The 25,028-nt window shown below is 44.8% G+C and overlaps 1 protein-coding gene across 4 annotated transcripts in view; it reads left to right on the top strand.

The window, feature by feature from the left end:
- Window positions 1–25,028, top strand: part of LOC109894814 (neuronal PAS domain-containing protein 3) — a 382,790-nt gene that overhangs the window by 249,507 nt on the left and 108,255 nt on the right. The window lies entirely within an intron of this gene.

Raw genomic sequence — 25,028 nt, 5'->3', positions numbered from 1 at the left:
GACTGTATATAGCCTAGCCCCCTGTCTCCCTCCTGTCTCCCCCCTGTCTCTCTATCTATAATATGACTGTGTATAGCCTCGCCCCCTGTCTCTCTCCTGTCTCCCCCCGTCTCTCTATCTATAATATGACTGTATATAGCCTTGCACCCTGTCTCTCTCCTGTCTCTCTATCTATAATATGACTGTATATAGCCTAGCCTTCTGTGTCCCCTGTCTCTCTATCTATAATATGACTGTATATAGCCTAGCCCCCTGTCTCTCACCTGTCTCTCTATCTATAATATGACTGTATATAGCCTAGCCCCCTGTCTCTCTGTCTATAATATGACTGTATATAGCCCAGCCCCCTGTCTCTCACCTGTCTCTCTATCTATAATATGACTGTATATAGCCTAGCCCCCTGTCTCTCTATCTATAATATGACTGTATATAGCCTAGCCCCCTGTCTCTCTCCTGTCTCTCTATCTATAATATGACTATATATAGCCTAGCCCCCTGTCTCCCTCCTGTCTCCCTCCTGTCTCTCTATCTATAATATGATTGTATATAGCCTCGCCCCCTGTCTCCCTCCTGTCTCCCTCCTTTCTCTTTCTATAATATGACTGTATATAGCCTAGCCCCCTGTCTCTCTCCTGTCTCTCTATCTATAATATTACTGTATATAGCCTAGCCCCCTGTCTCCCCCCCTGTCTCTCTATCTATAATATGACTATATATAGCCTAGCCCCCTGTCTCTCTCCTGTCTCTCTATCTATAATATGACTGTATATAGCCTAGCCCCCTGTCTCTCTATCTATAATATGACTGTATATAGCCTAGCCCCCTGTCTCCCTGTCTATAATATGACTGTATATAGCCTAGCCCCCTGTCTCTCTGTCTATAATATGACTGTATATAGCCTAGCCCCCTGTCTCTCTCCTGTCTCTCTATCTATAATAGGACCGTATGTAGCCTAGCCCCCTGTCTCTCTATCTATAATATGACTGTATATAGCCTAGCCCCCTGTCTCTCTATCTATAATATGACTATATATAGCCTAGCCCCCTGTCTCTCTCCTGTCTCTCTATCTATAATATGACTGTATATAGCCTAGCCCCCTGTCTCTCTATCTATAATATGACTGTATATAGCCTAGCCCCCTGTCTCTCTCCTGTCTCTCTATCTATAATATGACTGTATATGGCCTCGCCCCCTGTCTCTCTCCTGTCTCCCCCCGTCTCTCTATCTATAATATGACTATATATAGCCTAGCCCCCAGTCTCTCTCCTGTCTCTCTATCTATAATATGACTGTATATAGCCTAGCCCCCTGTCTCTCTCCTGTCTCTCTATCTGTAATATGACTGTATATAGCCTAGCCCCCTGTCTCTCTATCTATAATATGACTGTATATAGCCTAGCCCCCTGTCTCTCTATCTATAATATGACTGTATATAGCCTAGCCCCCTGTCTGTCTATCTATAATATTACTGTATATAGCCTAGCCTCCTGTCTCTCTATCTGTAATATGACTGTATATAGCCTAGCCTCCTGTCTCTCTATCTATAATATGACTGTATATAGCCTAGCCCCCTGTCTCTCTCCTGTCTCTCTATCTATAATATGACTGTATATAGCCTAGCCCCCTGTCTCCCTCCTGTCTCCCTCCTGTCTCTCTATCTATAATATGACTGTATATAGCCTAGCCCCCTGTCTCCCTCCTGTCTCCCTCCTGTCTCCCTCCTGTCTCTCTATCTATAATATGACTGTATATAGCCTCGCCCCCTGTCTCCCCCCTGTCTCCCTCCTTTCTCTTTCTATAATATGACTGTATATAGCCTAGCCCCCTGTCTCTCTATCTATAATATGACTGTATGTAGCCTAGCCCCCTGTCTCCCCCCCTGTCTCTCTATCTATAATATGACTGTATGTAGCCTAGCCCCCTGTCTCTCTCTCTATAATATGACTGTATGTAGCCTAGCCCCCTGTCTCTCTCTCTATAATATGACTGTATGTAGCCTAGCCCCCTGCCTCTCTCTCTATAATATGACTGAATATATCCTAGCCCCCTGTCTCTCTCCTGTCTCTCTAGCTATAATATGACTATATATAGCCTAGCCCCCAGTCTCTCTCCTGTCTCTCTATCTATAATATGACTGTATATAGCCTAGCCCCCTGTCTCTCTCCTGTCTCTCTATCTGTAATATGACTGTATATAGCCTAGCCCCCTGTCTCTCTATCTATAATATGACTGTATATAGCCTAGCCCCCTGTCTCTCTATCTATAATATGACTGTATATAGCCTAGCCCCCTGTCTGTCTATCTATAATATTACTGTATATAGCCTAGCCTCCTGTCTCTCTATCTGTAATATGACTGTATATAGCCTAGCCTCCTGTCTCTCTATCTATAATATGACTGTATATAGCCTAGCCCCCTGTCTCTCTCCTGTCTCTCTATCTATAATATGACTGTATATAGCCTAGCCCCCTGTCTCCCTCCTGTCTCCCTCCTGTCTCTCTATCTATAATATGACTGTATATAGCCTAGCCCCCTGTCTCCCTCCTGTCTCCCTCCTGTCTCCCTCCTGTCTCTCTATCTATAATATGACTGTATATAGCCTCGCCCCCTGTCTCCCCCCTGTCTCCCTCCTTTCTCTTTCTATAATATGACTGTATATAGCCTAGCCCCCTGTCTCTCTATCTATAATATGACTGTATGTAGCCTAGCCCCCTGTCTCCCCCCCTGTCTCTCTATCTATAATATGACTGTATGTAGCCTAGCCCCCTGTCTCTCTCTCTATAATATGACTGTATGTAGCCTAGCCCCCTGTCTCTCTCTCTATAATATGACTGTATGTAGCCTAGCCCCCTGCCTCTCTCTCTATAATATGACTGAATATATCCTAGCCCCCTGTCTCTCTCCTGTCTCTCTAGCTATAATATGACTGTATATAGCCTAGCCCCCTGTCTCTCTCCTGTCTCTCTATCTATAATATGACTGTATATAGCCTAGCCCCCTGTCGCTCTCCTGTCTCTCTATCTATAATATGACTGTATATAGCCTAGCCCAATGTCTCCCCTCTGTCTCCCTCCTGTCTCTCTATCTATAATATGGCTGTATAAAGCCTAGCCCCCTGTCTCTCTATCTATAATATGACTGTATATAGCCTAGCCCCCAGTCTCTCTCCTGTCTCTCTATCTGTAATATGACTGTATATAACCTAGCCTCCTGTCTCTCTATCTATAATATGACTGTATATAGCCTAGCCCCCTGTCTCTCTCCTGTCTCTCTATCTATAATATGACTGTATATAGCCTAGCCTCCTGTCTCTCTATCTGTAATATGACTGTATATAGCCTAGCCTCCTGTCTCTCTATCTATAATATGACTGTATATAGCCTTGCCCCCTGTCTCTCTCATGTCTCTCTATCTATAATATGACTGTATATAGCCTAGCCCCCTGTCTCCCTCCTGTCTCCCTCCTGTCTCTCTATCTATAATATGACTGTATATAGCCTAGCCTCCTGTCTCTCTATCTATAATATGACTGTATATAGCCTAGCCCCCTGTCTCTCTCCTATAATATGACTGTATGTAGCCTAGCCCCCTGTCTCTCTCCTGTCTCTCTATCTATAATATTACTGTATATAGCCTAGCCCCCTGTCTCCCCCCCTGTCTCTCTATCTATAGTATGACTGTATATAGCCTAGCCCCCTGTCTCCCTCCTGTCTCCCCCCTGTCTCTCTATCTATAATATGACTGTATATAGCCTAGCCCCCTGTCTCCCTCCTGTCTCCCCCGTCTATCTATAATATGACTGTATATAGCCTCGCCTCCTGTCTCTCTCCTGTCTCCCCCCCATCTCTCTATCTATAATATGACTGTATATATCCTAGCCCCCTGTCTCTCACCTGTCTCTCTACCTATAATATGACTGTATATAGCCTAGTCCCCTGTCTCTCTGTCTATAATATGACTGTATATAGCCTAGCCCCCTGTCTCACTGTCTATAATATTACTGTATGTAGCCTAGCCCCCTAACTGTCTCCTGTCTCTCTTTCTATAATATGACTGTATATAGCCTAGCCCCTTGTCTCTATATCTATAATATGACTGTATATAGCCTAGCCCCTTGTCTCTATATCTATAATATGACTGTATGTAGCCTAGCCCCCTGTCTGTCTCCTGTCTCTCTATCTCTAGTATGACTGTATATAGCCTAGCCCCCTGTCTCTCTCCTGTCTCTCTATCTATAATATGACTGTATATAGCCTAGCCCCCTGTCTCTCTCCTGTCTCTCTATCTATAATATGACTGTATATAGCCTAGCCCCCTGTCTCTCCCCCTGTCTCTCTATCTATAATATGACTGTATATAGCCTTGCCCCCTGTCTCCCCCCTCTCTCTCTATCTATAATATGACTGTATATAGCCTAGCCTCCTGTCTCCCCCTGTCTCTCTCCTGTCTCTCTATCTATAATATGACTGTATATAGCCTAGTCCCCTGTCTCCCCCTGTCTCGCTATCTATAATATGACTGTATATAGCCTAGCCTCCTGTCTCCCCTCTGTCTCCCTCCTGTCTCTCTATCTATAATATGGCTGTATAAAGCCTAGCCCCCTGTCTGTCTCCTTTCTCTCTATCTATAATATGACTGTATATAGCCTAGCCTCCTGTCTCCCCTCTGTCTCCCTCCTGTCTCTCTATCTATAATATGGCTGTATAAAGCTTAGCCCCCTGTCTGTCTCCTGTCTCTCTATCTATAATATGACTGTATATAGCCTAGCCCCCTGTCTCCCCCTCTCTCTCTATCTATAATATGACTGTATATAGCCTAGCCCCCTGTCTCTCTCCTGTCTCTCTATCTATAATATTATTGTATATTGCCTAGCCCCCTGTCTGTCTCCTGTCTCGCTATCTATAATATGACTGTATATAGCCTTGCCCCCATCTCTCTCCTGTCTCTCTATGTATAATATGACTGTATATAGCCTAGTCCCCTGTCTCTCCCCCTGTCTCTCTATCTATAATATGACTGTATATATCCTTGCCCGCTGTCTCCCCCCTCTCTCTCTATCTATAATATTACTGTATATAGCCTAGCCTCCTGTCTCCTCCTGTCTCTCTCCTGTCTCTCTATCTATAATATGACTGTATATAGCCTAGTCCCCTGTCTCCCCCTGTCTCGCTATCTATAATATGACTGTATATAGCCTAGCCTACTGTCTCCCCCTGTCTCTCTCCTGTCTCTCTATCTATAATATGACTGTATATAGCCTAGTCCCCTGTCTCCCCCTGTCTCGCTATCTATAATATGACTGTATATAGCCCAGCCTCCTGTCTCTCTATCTGTAATATGACTGTATATAGCCTAGCCCCTGTCTCTCTATCTGTAATATGACTGTATATAGCCTAGCCTCCTGTTTCTCCCTGTCTCTCTCCTGTCTCTCTATCTATAATATTACTGTATATAGCCTAGCACCCTGTCTGTCTCCTGTCTCTCTCCTGTCTCTCTATCTATAATATGACTGTATATAGCCTAGCCCCTGTCTCTCTATCTGTAATATGACTGTATATAGCCTAGCCTCCTGTTTCTCCCTGTCTCTCTCCTGTCTCTCTATCTATAATATTACTGTATATAGCCTAGCACCCTGTCTGTCTCCTGTCTCTCTCCTGTCTCTCTATCTATAATATGACTGTATATAGCCTAGCACCCTGTCTGTCTCCTGTCTCGCTATCTATAATATGACTGTATATAGGCTAGCCCCATGTCTCTCTATCTGTAATATGACTGTATATAGCCTAGCCCCGTGTCTCTCTATCTATAATATGACTGTATATAGCCTTGCCCCCGTCTCTCTCCTGTCTCTCTATGTATAATATGACTGTATATAGCCTAGCCCCCAGTCTCTCTCCTGTCTCTCTATCCATAATATGACTGTATATAGCCTTGCCCCCGTCTCTCTCCTGTCTCTCTATGTATAATATGACTGTATATAGCCTAGCCCCCTATACAGTCATATTATACATAGAGAGACAGGAGAGAGACGGGGGCAAGGCTATATACAGTCATATTATAGATAGCGAGACAGGAGACAGACAGGGGGCTAGGCAATATACAGTAATATTATAGATAGAGAGACAGGAGAGAGACAGGGGGCTAGGCTATATACAGTCATATTATAGATAGAGAGAGAGGGGGAGACAGGGGGCTAGGCTATATACAGTCATATTGTAGATAGAGAGAGAGGGGGAGACAGGGGACTAGGCTATATACAGTCATATTATAGAGAGAGAGACAGGAGAGAGACGGGGGCAAGGCTATATACAGTCATATTATAGATAGAGAGACACGGGGCTAGGCTATATACAGTCTCTCTATCTATAATATGACTGTATATAGCCTAGTCCCCTGTCTCCCCCTCTCTCTCTATCTATAATATGACTGTATATAGCCTAGCCCCCTGTCTCTCTCCTGTCTCTCTCTCTATAATATGACTGTATATAGCCTAGTCCCCTGTCTCCCCCTCTCTCTCTATCTATAATATGACTGTATATAGCCTAGCCCCCTGTCTCCCCCTCTCTCTCTATCTATAATATGACTGTATATAGCCTAGCCCCCTGTCTCTCTCCTGTCTCTCTATCTATAATATTACTGTATATTGCCTAGCCCCCTGTCTGTCTCCTGTCTCGCTATCTATAATATGACTGTATATAGCCTTGCCCCCGTCTCTCTCCTGTCTCTCTATGTATAATATGACTGTATATAGCCTAGCCCCCTGTCTCTCCCCCTGTATCTCTATCTATAATATGAGTGTATATATCCTTGCCCCCTGTCTCCCCCCTCTCTCTCTATCTATAATATGACTGTATATAGCCTAGCCTCCTGTCTCCCCCTGTCTCTCTCCTGTCTCTCTATCTATAATATGACTGTATATAGCCTAGCCCCTGTCTCTCTATCTGTAATATGACTGTATATAGCCTAGTCCCCTGTCTCCCCCTGTCTCGCTATCTATAATATGACTGTATATAGCCCAGCCTCCTGTCTCTCTATCTGTAATATGACTGTATATAGCCTAGTCCCCTGTCTCTCTCCTGTCTCTCTATCTATTATATGACTGTATATAGCCTAGCCCCCTGTCTCTCTATCTATTATATGACTGTATGTAGCCTAGCCCCCTGTCTGTCTCCTGTCTCGCTATCTATAATATGACTGTATATAGCCTTGCCCCCGTCTCTCTCCTGTCTCTCTATCTATAATATGACTGTATATAGCCTAGTCCCCTGTCTCCCCCTGTCTCGCTATCTATAATATGACTGTATATAGCCTAGCCCCCTGTCTCTCTATCTATTATATGACTGTATGTAGCCTAGCCCCCTGTCTGTCTCCTGTCTCGCTATCTATAATATGACTGTATATAGCCTAGTCCCCTGTCTCCCCCCTCTCTCTCTATCTATAATATGACTGTATATAGCCTAGTCCCCTGTCTCCCCCTCTCTCTCTATCTATAATATGACTGTATATAGCCTAGCCCCCTGTCTCTCTCCTGTCTCTCTCTCTATAATATGACTGTATATAGCCTAGTCCCCTGTCTCCCCCTCTCTCTCTATCTACAATATGACTGTATATAGCCTAGCCCCCTGTCTCCCCCTCTCTCTCTATCTATAATATGACTGTATATAGCCTAGCCCCCTGTCTCTCTCCTGTCTCTCTATCTATAATATTACTGTATATTGCCTAGCCCCCTGTCTGTCTCCTGTCTCGCTATCTATAATATGACTGTATATAGCCTTGCCCCCGTCTCTCTCCTGTCTCTCTATGTATAATATGACTGTATATAGCCTAGCCCCCTGTCTCTCCCCCTGTATCTCTATCTATAATATGAGTGTATATATCCTTGCCCCCTGTCTCCCCCCTCTCTCTCTATCTATAATATGACTGTATATAGCCTAGCCTCCTGTCTCCCCCTGTCTCTCTCCTGTCTCTCTATCTATAATATGACTGTATATAGCCTAGTCCCCTGTCTCCCCCTGTCTCGCTATCTATAATATGACTGTATATAGCCTAGTCCCCTGTCTCTCTCCTGTCTCTCTATCTGTAATATGACTGTATATAGCCTAGCCTCCTGTCTCTCTATCTGTAATATGACTGTATATAGCCTAGCCTCCTGTCTCTCTATCTGTAATATGACTGTATAGCCTAGCCCCCTGTCTCTCTCCTGTCTCTCTATCTGTAATATGACTGTATATAGCCTAGCCTCCTGTCTCTCTATCTGTAATATGACTGTATATAGCCTAGCCCCCTGTCTCCCCCTCTCTCTCTATCTATAATATGACTGTATATAGCCTAGTCTCCTGTCTCCCCCTGTCTCTCTATCTATAATATGACTGTATATAGCCTAGTCCCCTGTCTCCGCCTCTCTCTCTATCTATAATATGACTGTATATAGCCTAGCCCCCTGTCTCTCCTGTCTCTCTCTCTATAATATGACTGTATATAGCCTAGTCCCCCTGTCTCCCCCTCTCTCTCTATCTATAATATGACTGTATATAGCCTAGCCCCCTGTCTCCCCCTCTCTCTCTATCTTTAATATGACTGTATATAGCCTAGCCCCCTGTCTCTCTCCTGTCTGTCTATCTATAATATTACTGTATATAGCCTAGCCTCCTGTCTCTCTATCTGTAATATGACTGTATATAGCCTAGCCTCCTGTCTCTCTATCTATAATATGACTGTATATAGCCTAGCCCCCTGTCTCCCCCTCTCTCTCTATCTATAATATGACTGTATATAGCCTAGCCCCCTGTCTCTCTCCTGTCTCTCTATCTATAATATTACTGTATATTGCCTAGCCCCCTGTCTGTCTCCTGTCTCGCTATCTATAATATGACTGTATATAGCCTTGCCCCCGTCTCTCTCCTGTCTCTCTATGTATAATATGACTGTATATAGCCTAGCTCCCTGTCTCTCCCCCTGTATCTCTATCTATAATATGAGTGTATATATCCTTGCCCCCTGTCTCCCCCCTCTCTCTCTATCTATAATATGACTGTATATAGCCTAGCCTCCTGTCTCCCCCTGTCTCTCTCCTGTCTCTCTATCTATAATATGACTGTATATAGCCTAGTCCCCTGTCTCCCCCCTGTCTCGCTATCTATAATATGACTGTATATAGCCTAGTCCCCTGTCTCTCTCCTGCCTCTCTATCTGTAATATGACTGTATATAGCCTAGCCTCCTGTCTCTCTATCTGTAATATGACTGTATATAGCCTAGCCTCCTGTCTCTCTATCTGTAATATGACTGTATATAGCCTAGCCCCCTGTCTCTCTCCTGTCTCTCTATCTGTAATATGACTGTATATAGCCTAGCCTCCTGTCTCTCTATCTGTAATATGACTGTATATAGCCTAGCCCCCTGTCTCCCCCTCTCTCTCTATCTATAATATGACTGTATATAGCCTAGTCTCCTGTCTCCCCCTGTCTCTCTATCTATAATATGACTGTATATAGCCTAGTCCCCTGTCTCCCCCTCTCTCTCTATCTATAATATGACTGTATATAGCCTAGTCCCCTGTCTCCCCCTCTCTCTCTATCTATAATATGACTGTATATAGCCTAGCCCCCTGTCTCTCTCCTGTCTCTCTCTCTATAATATGACTGTATATAGCCTAGTCCCCTGTCTCCCCCTCTCTCTCTATCTATAATATGACTGTATATAGCCTAGCCCCCTGTCTCCCCCTCTCTCTCTATCTATAATATGACTGTATATAGCCTAGCCCCCTGTCTCTCTCCTGTCTGTCTATCTATAATATTACTGTATATAGCCTAGCCTCCTGTCTCTCTATCTGTAATATGACTGTATATAGCCCAGCCCCCTGTCTCTCTATCTATAATATGACTGTATATAGCCTAGCCTCCTGTCTCTCTATCTATAATATGACTGTATATAGCCTAGCCTCCTGTCTCTCTATCTGTAATATGACTGTATATAGCCTAGCCTCCTGTCTCTCTATCTATAATATTACTGTATATTGCCTAGCCCCCTGTCTGTCTCCTGTCTCTCTATCTATAATATGACTGTATATAGCCTTGCCCCCGTCTCTCTCCTGTCTCTCTATGTATAATATGACTGTATATAGCCTAGCCCCCTGTCTCTCTCCTGTCTCTCTATCTATAATATGACTGTATATAGCCTAGCCCCCTGTCTCTCCCCCTGTATCTCTATCTATAATATGACTGTAAAAATCCTTGCCCCCTGTCTCCCCCCTCTCTCTCTATCTATAATATGACTGTATATAGCCTAGCCTCCTGTCTCCCCCTGTCTCTCTCCTGTCTCTCTATCTATAATATGACTGTATATAGCCTAGTCCCCTGTCTCCCCCTGTCTCGCTATCTATAATATGACTGTATATAGCCCAGCCTCCTGTCTCTCTATCTGTAATATGACTGTATATAGCCTAGCCTCCTGTTTCTCCCTGTCTCTCTCCTGTCTCTCTATCTATAATATTACTGTATATAGCCTAGCACCCTGTCTGTCTCCTGTCTCTCTCCTGTCTCTCTATCTATAATATTACTGTATATATCCTTGCCCCCTGTCTCCCCCCTCTCTCTCTATCTATAATATGACTGTATATAGCCTAGCCTCCTGTCTCCCCCTGTCTCGCTATCTATAATATGACTGTATATAGCCTAGCCCCCTGTCTCTCTCCTGTCTCTCTATCTAAATATGACTGTATATAGCCTAGCCCCATGTCTCTCTATCTGTAATATGACTGTATATAGCCTAGCCCCGTGTCTCTCTATCTATAATATGACTGTATATAGCCTTGCCCCCGTCTCTCTCCTGTCTCTCTATGTATAATATGACTGTATATAGCCTAGCCCCCTGTCTGTCTCCTGTCTCGCTATCTATTATATGACTGTATATAGCCTTGCCCCCGTCTCTCTCCTGTCTCTCTATGTATAATAGGACTGTATATAGCCTAGTCCCCTGTCTCCCCCTGTCTCGCTATCTATAATATGACTGTATATAGCCTAGCCCCCTGTCTCTCTCCTGTCTCTCTATCTATAATATGACTGTATATAGCCTAGCCCCCTGTCTCTCTCCTGTCTCTCTATCTATAATATGACTGTATATAGCCTAGCCCCCTGTCTCTCCCCCTGTATCTCTATCTATAATATGACTGTATATATCCTTGCCCCCTGTCTCCCCCCTCTCTCTCTATCTATAATATGACTGTATATAGCCTAGCCTCCTGTCTCCCCCTGTCTCTCTCCTGTCTCTCTATCTATAATATGACTGTATATAGCCTAGTCCCCTGTCTCCCCCTGTCTCGCTATCTATAATATGACTGTATATAGCCTAGCCTCCTGTCTCCCCCTGTCTCTCTCCTGTCTCTCTATCTATAATATGACTGTATATAGCCTAGTCCCCTGTCTCCCCCTCTCTCTCTATCTATAATCTGACTGTATATAGCCTAGCCCCCTGTCTCTCTCCTGTCTCTCTCTCTATAATATGACTGTATATAGCCTAGTCCCCTGTCTCCCCCTCTCTCTCTATCTATAATATGACTGTATATAGCCTAGCCCCCTGTCTCCCCCTCTCTCTCTATCTATAATATGACTGTATATAGCCTAGCCCCCTGTCTCTCTCCTGTCTGTCTATCTATAATATTACTGTATATAGCCTAGCCTCCTGTCTCTCTATCTGTAATATGACTGTATATAGCCTAGTCCCCTGTCTCTCTCCTGTCTCTCTATCTATAATATGACTGTATATAGCCTAGCCCCTGTCTCTCTATCTGTAATATGACTGTATATAGCCTAGCCTCCTGTTTCTCCCTGTCTCTCTCCTGTCTCTCTATCTATAATATTACTGTATATAGCCTAGCACCCTGTCTGTCTCCTGTCTCTCTCCTGTCTCTCTATCTAAATATGACTGTATATAGCCTAGCCCCATGTCTCTCTATCTGTAATATGACTGTATATAGCCTAGCCCCGTGTCTCTCTATCTATAATATGACTGTATATAGCCTTGCCCCCGTCTCTCTCCTGTCTCTCTATGTATAATATGACTGTATATAGCCTAGCCCCCTGTCTGTCTCCTGTCTCGCTATCTATTATATGACTGTATATAGCCTTGCCTCCGTCTCTCTCCTGTCTCTCTATGTATAATATGACTGTATATAGCCTAGTCCCCTGTCTGCCCCTGTCTCGCTATCTATAATATGACTGTATATAGCCTAGCCCCCTCTCTCTCTCCTGTCTCTCTATCTATAATATGACTGTATATAGCCTAGCCCCCTGTCTCTCTCCTGTCTCTCTATCTATAATATGACTGTATATAGCCTAGCCCCCTGTCTCTCCCCCTGTATCTCTATCTATAATATGACTGTATATATCCTTGCCCCCTGTCTCCCCCTGTCTCGCTATCTATAATATGACTGTATATAAACTAGCCCCCTGTCTCTCTCCTGTCTCTCTATCTATAATATGACTGTATATAGCCTAGCCCCCTGTCTCTCTCCTGTCTCTCTATCTATAATATGACTGTATATAGCCTAGCCCCCTGTCTGTCTCCTGTCTCGCTATCTATTATATGACTGTATATAGCCTTGCCTCCGTCTCTCTCCTGTCTCTCTATGTATAATATGACTGTATATAGCCTAGTCCCCTGTCTCCCCCTGTCTCGCTATCTATAATATGACTGTATATAGCCTAGCCCCCTGTCTCTCTCCTGTCTCTCTATCTATAATATGACTGTATATCGCCTAGCCCCCTGTCTCTCTCCTGTCTCTCTATCTATAATATGACTGTATATAGCCTAGCCCCCTGTCTCTCCCCCTGTATCTCTATCTATAATATGACTGTATATATCCTTGCCCCCTGTCTCCCCCTGTCTCGCTATCTATAATATGACTGTATATAGCCTAGCCCCCTGTCTCTCTCCTGTCTCTCTATCTATAATATGACTGTATATAGCCTAGCCCCCTGTCTCTCTCCTGTCTCTCTATCTATAATATGACTGTATATAGCCTAGCCCCCTGTCTCTCCCCCTGTATCTCTATCTATAATATGACTGTATATATCCTTGCCCCCTGTCTCCCCCCTCTCTCTCTATCTATAATATGACTGTATATAGCCTAGCCTCCTGTCTCCCCCTGTCTCGCTATCTATAATATGACTGTATATAGCCTAGCCCCCTGTCTCTCTCCTGTCTCTCTATCTATAATATGACTGTATATAGCCTAGCCCCCTGTCTCTCTCCTGTCTCTCTATCTATAATATGACTGTATATAGCCTAGCCCCCTGTCTGTCTCCTGTCTCGCTATCTATTATATGACTGTATATAGCCTTGCCTCCGTCTCTCTCCTGTCTCTCTATGTATAATATGACTGTATATAGCCTAGTCCCCTGTCTCCCCCTGTCTGTCTATCTATAATATTACTGTATATAGCCTAGCCCCCTGTCTCTCCTCCTGTCTCTCTATCTGTAATATGACTGTATATAGCCTAGCCTCCTGTCTCTCTATCTATAATATTACTGTATATTGCCTAGCCCCCTGTCTGTCTCCTGTCTCTCTATCTATAATATGACTGTATATAGCCTTGCCCCCGTCTCTCTCCTGTCTCTCTATGTATAATATGACTGTATATAGCCTAGCCCCCTGTCTCTCTCCTGTCTCTCTATCTATAATATGACTGTATATAGCCTAGCCCCCTGTCTCTCCCCCTGTATCTCTATCTATAATATGACTGTAAAAATCCTTGCCTCCTGTCTCCCCCCTCTCTCTCTATCTATAATATGACTGTATATAGCCTAGCCTCCTGTCTCCCCCTGTCTCTCTCCTGTCTCTCTATCTATAATATGACTGTATATAGCCTAGTCCCCTGTCTCCCCCTGTCTCGCTATCTATAATATGACTGTATATAGCCCAGCCTCCTGTCTCTCTATCTGTAATATGACTGTATATAGCCTAGTCCCCTGTCTCTCTCCTGTCTCTCTATCTATAATATGACTGTATATAGCCTAGCCCCTGTCTCTCTATCTGTAATATGACTGTATATAGCCTAGCCTCCTGTTTCTCCCTGTCTCTCTCCTGTCTCTCTATCTATAATATTACTGTATATAGCCTAGCACCCTGTCTGTCTCCTGTCTCTCTCCTGTCTCTCTATCTAAATATGACTGTATATAGCCTAGCCCCATGTCTCTCTATCTGTAATATGACTGTATATAGCCTAGCCCCGTGTCTCTCTATCTATAATATGACTGTATATAGCCTTGCCCCCGTCTCTCTCCTGTCTCTCTATGTATAATATGACTGTATATAGCCTAGCCCCCTGTCTGTCTCCTGTCTCGCTATCTATAATATGACTGTATATAGCCTTGCCCCCGTCTCTCTCCTGTCTCTCTATGTATAATATGACTGTATATAGCCTAGTCCCCTGTCTCCCCCTGTCTCGCTATCTATAATATGACTGTATATAGCCTTGCCCCCGTCTCTCTCCTGTCTCTCTATGTATAATAGGACTGTATATAGCCTAGTCCCCTGTCTCCCCCTGTCTCGCTATCTATAATATGACTGTATATAGCCTAGCCCCCTGTCTCTCTCCTGTCTCTCTATCTATAATATGACTGTATATAGCCTAGCCCCCTGTCTCTCTCCTGTCTCTCTATCTATAATATGACTGTATATAGCCTAGCCCCCTGTCTCTCCCCCTGTATCTCTATCTATAATATGACTGTATATATCCTTGCCCCCTGTCTCCCCCCTCTCTCTCTATCTATAATATGACTGTATATAGCCTAGCCCCCTGTCTGTCTCCTGTCTCGCTATCTATTATATGACTGTATATAGCCTTGCCCCCGTCTCTCTCCTGTCTCTCTATGTATAATATGACTGTATATAGCCTAGTCCCCTGTCTCCCCCTGTCTCGCTATCTATAATATGACTGTATATAGCCTAGCCCCCTGTCTCTCTCCTGTCTCTCTATCTATAATATGACTGTATATAGTCTAGCCCCCTGTCTCTCTCCTGTCTCTCTATCTATAATATGACTGTATATAGCCTAGCCCCCTGTCTCTCCCCCTGTATCTCTATCTATAATATGACTGTATATATCCTTGCCCCCTGTCTCCCCCCTCTCTCTCTATCTATAATATGACTGTATATAGCCTAGCCTCCTGTCTCCCCCTGTCTCTCTCCTGTCTCTCTATCTATAATATGACTGTATATAGCCTAGTCCCCTGTCTCCCCCTGTCTCGCTATCTATAATATGACTGTATATAGCCTAGCCTCCTGTCTCCCCCTGTCTCTCTCCTGTCTCTCTATCTATAATATGACTGTATATAGCCTAGTCCCCTGTCTCCCCCTCTCTCTCTATCTATAATCTGACTGTATATAGCCTAGCCCCCTGTCTCTCTCCTGTCTCTCTCTCTATAATATGACTGTATATAGCCTAGTCCCCTGTCTCCCCCTCTCTCTCTATCTATAATATGACTGTATATATCCTAGCCCCCTGTCTCCCCCTCTCTCTCTATCTATAATATGACTGTATATAGCCTAGCCCCCTGTCTCTCTCCTGTCTGTCTATCTATAATATTACTGTATATAGCCTAGCCTCCTGTCTCTCTATCTGTAATATGACTGTATATAGCCTAGCCTCCTGTCTCTCTATCTATAATATTACTGTATATTGCCTAGCCCCCTGTCTGTCTCCTGTCTCTCTATCTATAATATGACTGTATATAGCCTTGCCCCCGTCTCTCTCCTGTCTCTCTATGTATAATATGACTGTATATAGCCTAGCCCCCTGTCTCTCTCCTGTCTCTCTATCTATAATATGACTGTATATAGCCTAGCCCCCTGTCTCTCCCCCTGTATCTCTATCTATAATATGACTGTAAAAATCCTTGCCCCCTGTCTCCCCCCTCTCTCTCTATCTATAATATGACTGTATATAGCCTAGCCTCCTGTCTCCCCCTGTCTCTCTCCTGTCTCTCTATCTATAATATGACTGTATATAGCCTAGTCCCCTGTCTCCCCCTGTCTCGCTATCTATAATATGACTGTATATAGCCCAGCCTCCTGTCTCTCTATCTGTAATATGACTGTATATAGCCTAGTCCCCTGTCTCTCTCCTGTCTCTCTATCTATAATATGACTGTATATAGCCTAGCCCCTGTCTCTCCCTGTCTCTCTCCTGTCTCTCTATCTATAATATTACTGTATATAGCCTAGCACCCTGTCTGTCTCCTGTCTCTCTCCTGTCTCTCTATCTAAATATGACTGTATATAGCCTAGCCCCATGTCTCTCTATCTGTAATATGACTGTATATAGCCTAGCCCCGTGTCTCTCTATCTATAATATGACTGTATATAGCCTTGCCCCCGTCTCTCTCCTGTCTCTCTATGTATAATATGACTGTATATAGCCTAGCCCCCTGTCTGTCTCCTGTCTCGCTATCTATAATATGACTGTATATAGCCTTGCCCCCGTCTCTCTCCTGTCTCTCTATGTATAATATGACTGTATATAGCCTAGTCCCCTGTCTCCCCCTGTCTCGCTATCTATAATATGACTGTATATAGCCTAGCCCCCTGTCTCTCTCCTGTCTCTCTATCTATAATATGACTGTATATAGCCTAGCCCCCTGTCTCTCTCCTGTCTCTCTATCTATAATATGACTGTATATAGCCTAGCCCCCTGTCTCTCCCCCTGTATCTCTATCTATAATATGACTGTATATATCCTTGCCCCCTGTCTCCCCCCTCTCTCTCTATCTATAATATGACTGTATATAGCCTAGCCTCCTGTCTCCCCCTGTCTCTCTCCTGTCTCTATCTATAATATGACTGTATATAGCCTAGTCCCCTGTCTCCCCCTGTCTCGCTATCTATAATATGACTGTATATAGCCTAGCCTCCTGTCTCCCCCTGTCTCTCTCCTGTCTCTCTATCTATAATATGACTGTATATAGCCTAGTCCCCTGTCTCCCCCTGTCTCGCTATCTATAATATGACTGTATATAGCCCAGCCTCCTGTCTCTCTATCTGTAATATGACTGTATATAGCCTAGTCCCCTGTCTCTCTCCTGTCTCTCTATCTATAATATGACTGTATATAGCCTAGCCCCTGTCTCTCTATCTGTAACATGACTGTATATAGCCTAGCCTCCTGTTTCTCCCTGTCTCTCTCCTGTCTCTCTATCTATAATATTACTGTATATAGCCTAGCACCCTGTCTGTCTCCTGTCTCTCTCCTGTCTCTCTATCTAAATATGACTGTATATAGCCTAGCCCCGTGTCTCTCTATCTATAATATGACTGTATATAGCCTTGCCCCCGTCTCTCTCCTGTCTCTCTATGTATAATATGACTGTATATAGCCTAGCCCCCTGTCTCTCTCCTGTCTCTCTATCCATAATATTACTGTATATAGCCTAGCCCCCAGTCTCTCTCCTGTCTCTCTATCCATAATATGACTGTATATAGCCTTGCCCCCGTCTCTCTCCTGTCTCTCTATGTATAATATGACTGTATATAGCCTAGCCCCCTGTCTCTCTCCTGTCTCTCTATCCATAATATTACTGTATATAGCCTAGCCCCCAGTCTCTCTCCTGTCTCTCTATCTATAATATGACTGTATATAGCCTAGCCCCCTGTCTCTCTCCTGTCTCTCTATCTATAATATGACTGTATATAGCCTAGCCCCCTGTCTCCCCTGTCTCTCTCCTGTCTCTCTATCTATAATATGACTGTATATAGCCTAGCCCCCTGTCTCTCTATCTGTAATATGACTGTATATAGCCTATTCTCCTGTCTCTCTATCTATAATATGACTGTATATAGCCGAGCCCCCTGTCTCTCTCCTGTCTCTCTATCTATAATATGACTGTATATAGCCTAGCCCCTGTCTCTCTCCTGTCTCTCTATCTATAATATGACTGTATATAGCCGAGTCCCCTGTCTCTCTATCTATAATATGACTGTATATAGCCTAGCCCCGTGTCTTCCCCTGTCTCCCTAGCTATTTCCCTTAACCCAGATATTACTGCCTGCTCTGTCATCATCACCCCAAGGTGACTGTTATCACTTAATTAAATCCAAGCACGCAGGGAGGTAGAAACAATATTGTTGGCTAGTCACCTGGAGGAAGGAACTTTCCACAGCGTACGGTGGCAGTTTGTGGAAGACAACCAGCAGTAGTTCCCTACTCTGCTCACGGGCTGCATCCCAAATGGCACCCTAATATTCCCATATAGTGCACTACTTTTGACCAGTGCCAAATTCGTCCAGTTGCAGAACTCTGCCGTAGGAGAACCCTTTGAAGAGCCCTTTTTGGTTCCAGGTAGAAATAACCCTTTTGGTTCCAGGTAGAACCCTTTTGTGTTCGACAGTGTCCACCTCATCTCTGGTGATGAGGTGATGTTCTACGGTGCTTTCAAGACAACTGGGAACTCAGAAAAATACAAGGTAAAATCATGACGTCAGTGATCTTCAGGTCGAAAAGTTGGAGCTCTAGAAAGAGGCCAGAGTTCCCGAGTTGGAATTTGATTTTGATTTTTGATTTTTATCTGGATCTCTTTTAGTCCCCATTTGGAATAATCTTCTAAGAGTCCTTAAACATTAAAATACCATTTTTAATACAGACACACGTTCACATACAGCACACTATTACAAACATACATAATACACTAGCATAATGACCCAATAAATACTCAATCTAAAAACATATTGATTCTTCATCTACTATTGTCCCACAACATTTCTATATGTTATATTTAAATCGTTTTAAAATAATGTTGAAATGTATATATTTGATGACCGCTCAAAGCTTTTTCCCAGACTGAGGTTGTTTTTTTCAGAGTCCCCAGTTGTCTTGAATGCACTGAAGTCGGAAGTTGGAGATTTCCGAGTTCCCAGTTGTTTTCAACGCGGCACTAATGCTCTGAGGGGGACGGCAGGGTATTCCCTTTGAGTCAGGAACCAAAACTCCTCCATAGTGACCCGTGAATGCATTTGGTCACATGACAGCTGGATCAGCTGTTCGATTTCACTTACCAGCTTGTCAACTGAGCCAGGATAACAGTCAAACGGATTGGGAAGGAGGTCCCAGTGCTCTTCCAAGCGTTGGAGGTGAGCAGTCATCACTCGTGTGGGACACTCACTGATGCTGTTTTCTGTTAGAAACATGCACAGCTGAGGGAAGGGGGTGGGGTTCTCTTTGGAAAGACTCTCTCTCCAATAAGAATGATTTCCTCTGAATCCGCTGATGATGTCACTTATCGGTAGAACGTTTTTGTATTTCCCCTCTTGTGCAGTTTGTTCAGTTTCTCAAATGTGTCTGTTACATAGGCAAGGAGACACATTTTCTTTTCATTACACAAAAAGTCAACCAAGTCCATTTTTTTTCTCACATCCATTGTTTTTTACATTTTTAAATAAATGTTTTTACCCCTTTTTCCAATTGGTTGTTACAGTCTTGTGCCATTGGTGCAACTCCCATACAGACTCAGGAGCGGCAAAGGTCGAGAGCCGTGCTTCCTCCAAAACACAACCCAACCAAGCCGCACTGCTTCTTGAAACAATGCCCACTTAACCCAGAAACCAGAAGATACACCATACACGTGGCGAGCATGCAGCACTTCACCCAGCCCCCCACAGGAGTCGCTAGTGCACGATGGGACAAGGACATTCCTGCCAGCCAGACCCTCCTCTAACCCAGACAATACTGAGCCATGGGGCTCCTGGTCGCAGCCGGCTGCAACAGAGCCTGGACTCGAACCCAGAATCTCTAGTGGCACAGCTAGCAGTGCCTTAGACCACTGTGCCATTCGGGATGCCTTTTACCACCCTTGTGAATGACAACACTTCCACTCTCAATGCGAAAAATCTTTCCAACGCTCCCCCTCGATAACCAACAAGCCTCGGTGTGAAGTAGAACATTGTCGTGCTCTGATCCCATATCTCCACCTGGTGTTGCGAACAGGTGTGAGCACAGTGGATGTGGTTGGATGCAGTTTACAATCAAAGTTACCTGTGAGTTCTGTGCTCAGCTCTTTTGTTGCCAGTTGCTCTCGGTGTATCATACAATGCGTCCATATGGCAGAGGGAGACATATTCATAACTAGAGTGCAGAGGCCTACCCTCCGTCCTGCCGTTGATGGAGCCCCATCTGTGCAAAAGCCCACCATTCGATCGCATGGCATCTTTTTTTCGTCAATATAGCCACGCAGCACACTGAACATCATTATGTAGAGTGTGTTTGAGCACTACGTAGTCACGGGTCTTTGTAAGTTTCCTTATTTTGTTTCCAGTTTCACTTATTCATTAAAAGATGTGGAATTATACTCACGCTGCGCCTTGGTCTGCTCATTTAGAAGAACGTGACACTGTGCCATTTCATGCTCGGGAATCGTGAGACAGAAAAATATGTCCTAGGGAATAGCATCCCCCGACATGTATCGCGAACAAAAGACAAACCATGGGCATCTCGTCCCTCACAGCTAACGTCCATTTGAAGTGCATAAGCTGGGTTGTTTTTGAGTCATTCCGTTAGCTTCCTCTTGATTGCCAGCAATAGCATCAATGCTTTGTTTACCAGTTATCTGGCATAGGTATCCATATTGAGTTTCTCTGATTCCCCACACACATTGTTTTCACCATGTCAATTGTGGCCGGTAATATCAAAGTCTCTGTAGTAGTGTGTGGTTTCATAGCGTAGCAGGCCTTGCCATTCACCGTGGGAATGATTCAAGTGCAACGGCCAAGTGCGGCCTTTTTCCATGATCTAAGGGCGACTTAGTTAACCACATTACAATGATTTTGAGATACAAAGACTACTGTAATATATTGTTGTTTTGTTGTATAACCCCTAGCTTGGGAACCGCTGTCCTATAGGGATAGCTGAAGGAGCCCTTTGGAACCCTTTTCTCTAAGAGTGTATGTTCTGTTCTCTTTGGAGACCAGGCAGTGTCGCAGAACAGTTCTGATTCCACCGTGACATTGGTTACAGGTAGATTGGATGACTATAGCTCATCAGAATGGTCTTTAGATTCTCTTCATATTTAGTGCCAGCAGCCTTATTTTGTGCGTTTTCCATGTACAGTCAGTAGATCAAGTGATATTTACTCTGCTATAATGTGATACCCCCCCACCCCCACCCAAACAATTGATAATAGTGATCAAATCAAATTGCATTGGTCACGTACACATATTTAGCATATGTTATTGCGGGTGTAGCGAAATGCTTGTATCTCTTCACATCAATCCAATATGTCGTTCTCTTCCCTCCTATGTTTTCTGCTACACAATGGAATTGCGGTGGTTAGTATCTGTCCAGTATGAATGGCTTCTTAGGCTACTGAAAATGATTTGCACTGAATACGAGAGAACAAGTATGATACCGTAGCTTCATACACAGAGAGTGGCTGGCTGGAGGGAGAGTAGAGGAGGAACTGGGGAGCAATCTGTGACGGGTAATTTTGGCTCTAAATAGGACCAATAAATGTGTCATGCTCAGCATAAGCAGAGATTCCTTTCCCCCATGGTAAGCACAAAATCAAATGGGCACAATAAGTATGGTGTGATTTGAAGGGGGTCTCAGTGTGGGGTAGGATGAGTGATTTGAAGGGGGTCTCAGGGTGGGGTAGGATGTGATTTGAAGGGGGTCTCAGTGTGGGGTAGGATGAGTGATTTGAAGGGGGTCTCAGGGTGGGGTAGGATGAGTGATTTGAAGGGGGTCTCAGGGTGGGGTAGGATGAGTGATTTGAAGGGGGTCTCAGTGTGGGGTAGGATGAGTGATTTGAAGGGGGTCTCAGGGTGGGGTAGGATGAGTGATTTGAAGGGGGTCTCAGTGTGGGGTAGGATGAGTGATTTCAAGGGGGTCTCAGGGTGGGGTAGGATGAGTGATTTGAAGGGGGTCTCAGTGTGGGGTAGGATGAGTGATTTGAAGGGGGTCTCAGTGTGGGGTAGGATGAGTGATTTCAAGGGAGTCTCAGTGTGGGGATCTATTTTAAACCATTTTTCTCTAGTAATCTCTCTCGATCTTTCTCTTTCTTTTCTTCTCTTTCTATCTCTCTGTCGCTCTCACATCCTCTCCTGCTCTTCCTGTGCCTATCTCTTTTCATCCAAATGTAGTTTTTCTTAAAACCAACCAGAGCACTGTAGATTGAAGTCATTTACTGAGAACATGATCTGGGCCTAATAGTCCAGGCCATTGCTGTGATTTGTGTATAGAGTGAGGGGTGTCTGTAAATCTGGCAGACCCGGGGATGCACGGCACTGAGAGGTGCTTCAATATCACACGCTCACTCACACGCTGCACAGACACTCTCACAGCGGGAGCCTCTCTCAGCCTACAGTCTGGAGTTGGGATTGAATCCTCCTCCTGTGTGAGCGTGCGTGCCTGTGTGTGGGGGGGGGGGGGGGGGGGGCTGGTGCCTGTGTGCGTATTAGCACTGCTGTGTCCAGCCCTGCTGGAGGTGTTAATTGCAGTGATTGTTCTTAGTGGCTGTGTCTGGACCAACGGAGGACAGCGGTGGGGGGGTGGGGGGGTGGGGGGGGGGGGGGGGGGGGCGGGTGTGAGCATGTGGCCGCCCCATCTCTCTCCATTTTGTCTGACCTAATAGTTAATGATATGTTAATAGTCAATGAGCCCCATCTCGGCTGGCCTCCACTGGGTTGGCTAATATCTGAGAGAGAGAGTGCTCTCTCAGGTCTCTCTCAGGCCAGGCCAGGATTGATGTCTGCTAAACTGTGTCCTTCACAGGAAGTTTGTTTGTCCTCTGGAAGGAACAAGCGTCGGTTACATGAAGTGTTTGCTTAAAGGACTCCGTCATGGTTGTCTGGTTAGTATGTACAAGGTAAAGGAACTGTTTATTGATATTTCCAGGATCATCTCCGTAAAGATAAGTCCTCAAATGCATTGCCAATACAAAATCAAATGTCTTGATAGTTAACACCCGTACAGTATCTGGGTAGAGGTCTACAGTAATGTTAGTTGTAATATCTGGTTGGGTCTGATGCCCTCTCTAACCTATGTGGATCACTAGTTGGGCTGTGTGATGCCAGGGGTTAGAGTTTAGAGGTCAGGGCTGGGGCTGGGACTGAGGTTGGTAACAGGTGCCTGCCCAAGCCAAAGCCTGTTACCTGCCAACAAGATCAACCTAACACACTATTGGTTCTTCTCTTGCTCTCTACTCCCACTGAACTGGGCACAAAAACAAAATGTGCCTCACTCAGTCAAAGCAGTCTGAAATGTTTTTAAATAAATGACTTAAGAACCCCATCTTAATGTAACACATTTCTCCCCTCGAAGTTTGTCTCTGCTGTGATTTATAGCGCACTTTACACAGTGGTTAGCCTGTAAACAGTGGCCGTTTATCACCGTTTATCAGCGATAGAAGCTAGCTACAGAGCAGCTACAACTCCGGTGTGTGTGGTGCTCTGCAGCTTCCCCCTCTAGAGAGCTGCCATTCCTGGGCCGCAGATGCTAGGCGTTTTAAAGAGGAGCAGGCCGGACAGGGAGAAATGATTGGAGGCTGGGTAGGGGGGAGTGCTGGGGCCCAGTGTGACAGGCAGGTGAAGTCTGTGGGGACGGATGATAGCGTTACACCGCCAGAGACCCCATCCTCTGGTCACGGGGTGGCAGAGTGTGTCACTGCTGCCGGGGCTCTGAGGTGCTCTCCCTGAGGGGAACAGAAATGAACTGACAGATGGAAGGAAGAAAAGAGAACCAATGGTTGGTGCTACTGGAATAAAGGACCCCCAGCTCAACTCTCCACAAGCTCTCCTGAAAAATGATAAACAACGACTGGTGGAAGCTATTTGAAAGATGACAGGTGTTGGTTCCTTTTGAAGAAGGACACCATACCAGAGAGAGGAGATGCACTGTAAATGTAAACTAAAGTCAAAACTACGATGTATAAATAATATACTTGGAATGTTATTGTCTATGTTAAACGTAAAAAGCACAGTTTATGATGCAAAATCTTTGTCATCTCTGTGATCTGTGAAAATGAGGAGAAATACATGAAATATAATTATTATTCAGCTTGAGAGCCACACAAATGATTTGATTTAAGCTTTTCCAGACAACACCCAAGATATGCTGCACATGCCTCTCTCTCGAGCAGAGAGCTAAATGAAACGCCAAACTATGAGTCTTCTTTGTCTGCTATGGATGTTAGGCGCTAAATCGGTGCCAGCGTTAGCTGTGTAATGTAAAGAAGAGCAACGTAAAGCTCCTCTTTCTCCTGGCAGATGTGTTTGGAGAAGCTGGCTGGGAGCTAGCTGGCTGGCTGTCTGGCTTCAGCAGGGCCTCAGTGGGAGTTGCTGTTGTCAGCTGCATATCAGCTGGCTGTAAATAGCCCCAGGCTGCCCTGTTTTATCGGCAGGTAGGGAGACTCTCTCGCTCCATCTCTCTCTCTCTCTCTCTCTTTCTCTCTCTCTCCTCACACCAGCTGCCGTTAGCTGCTCCTTTAACGTTGCTTGGGGAAAATAAATGGAAACGCGCCCGCACATATGAAATACCACCGCCGTATGCGCCGCAACGCCGCCCGCGACACGACAGAGTAATCCTCATAGAAAGGTGATCAGATCAGCGGCAGGGACATTTTGCAACATAAATGCCTTGTTGTTTTCAGGACCTGTAGTCTCAGAGCCAGCCTGGAGATGGAGGGGGAGGGAGAAGCCTGTTTTCCTGCAATCTATTACGTTTGGATTTGTGCGTTTCTTTGTGCCGTGTGCCTGTGGTTAGCTGCCCCTACAGAATATACCCAGCCAGTCGGGGAGCTGAAGTTCACTTTAGTGACATAGGTGTCTTAATTGGGCCTGTTGGAGGCTGGGCTCAGAACAGAACGCTGCTTCCAGTCATGATCTAAGAGCAGGGCCGTCATTAGAAATGGGTCTGGACTGGAATGGACCCGCATACTGGTAGACTATATCCAGGAAGTAAAAACACACACATATTACATGGGCCTGGAATGGATCGGCATTCTGCATAGACTTTTCCATCATCCTGGCCTAGACCTAACCAGCATA

The sequence above is a fragment of the Oncorhynchus kisutch genome, linkage group LG7 (assembly GCF_002021735.2).
Source record: "Oncorhynchus kisutch isolate 150728-3 linkage group LG7, Okis_V2, whole genome shotgun sequence".
NCBI classification, from domain to species: domain Eukaryota; kingdom Metazoa; phylum Chordata; class Actinopteri; order Salmoniformes; family Salmonidae; genus Oncorhynchus; species Oncorhynchus kisutch.
This window is presented reverse-complemented; position numbering and strand designations above follow the sequence as displayed.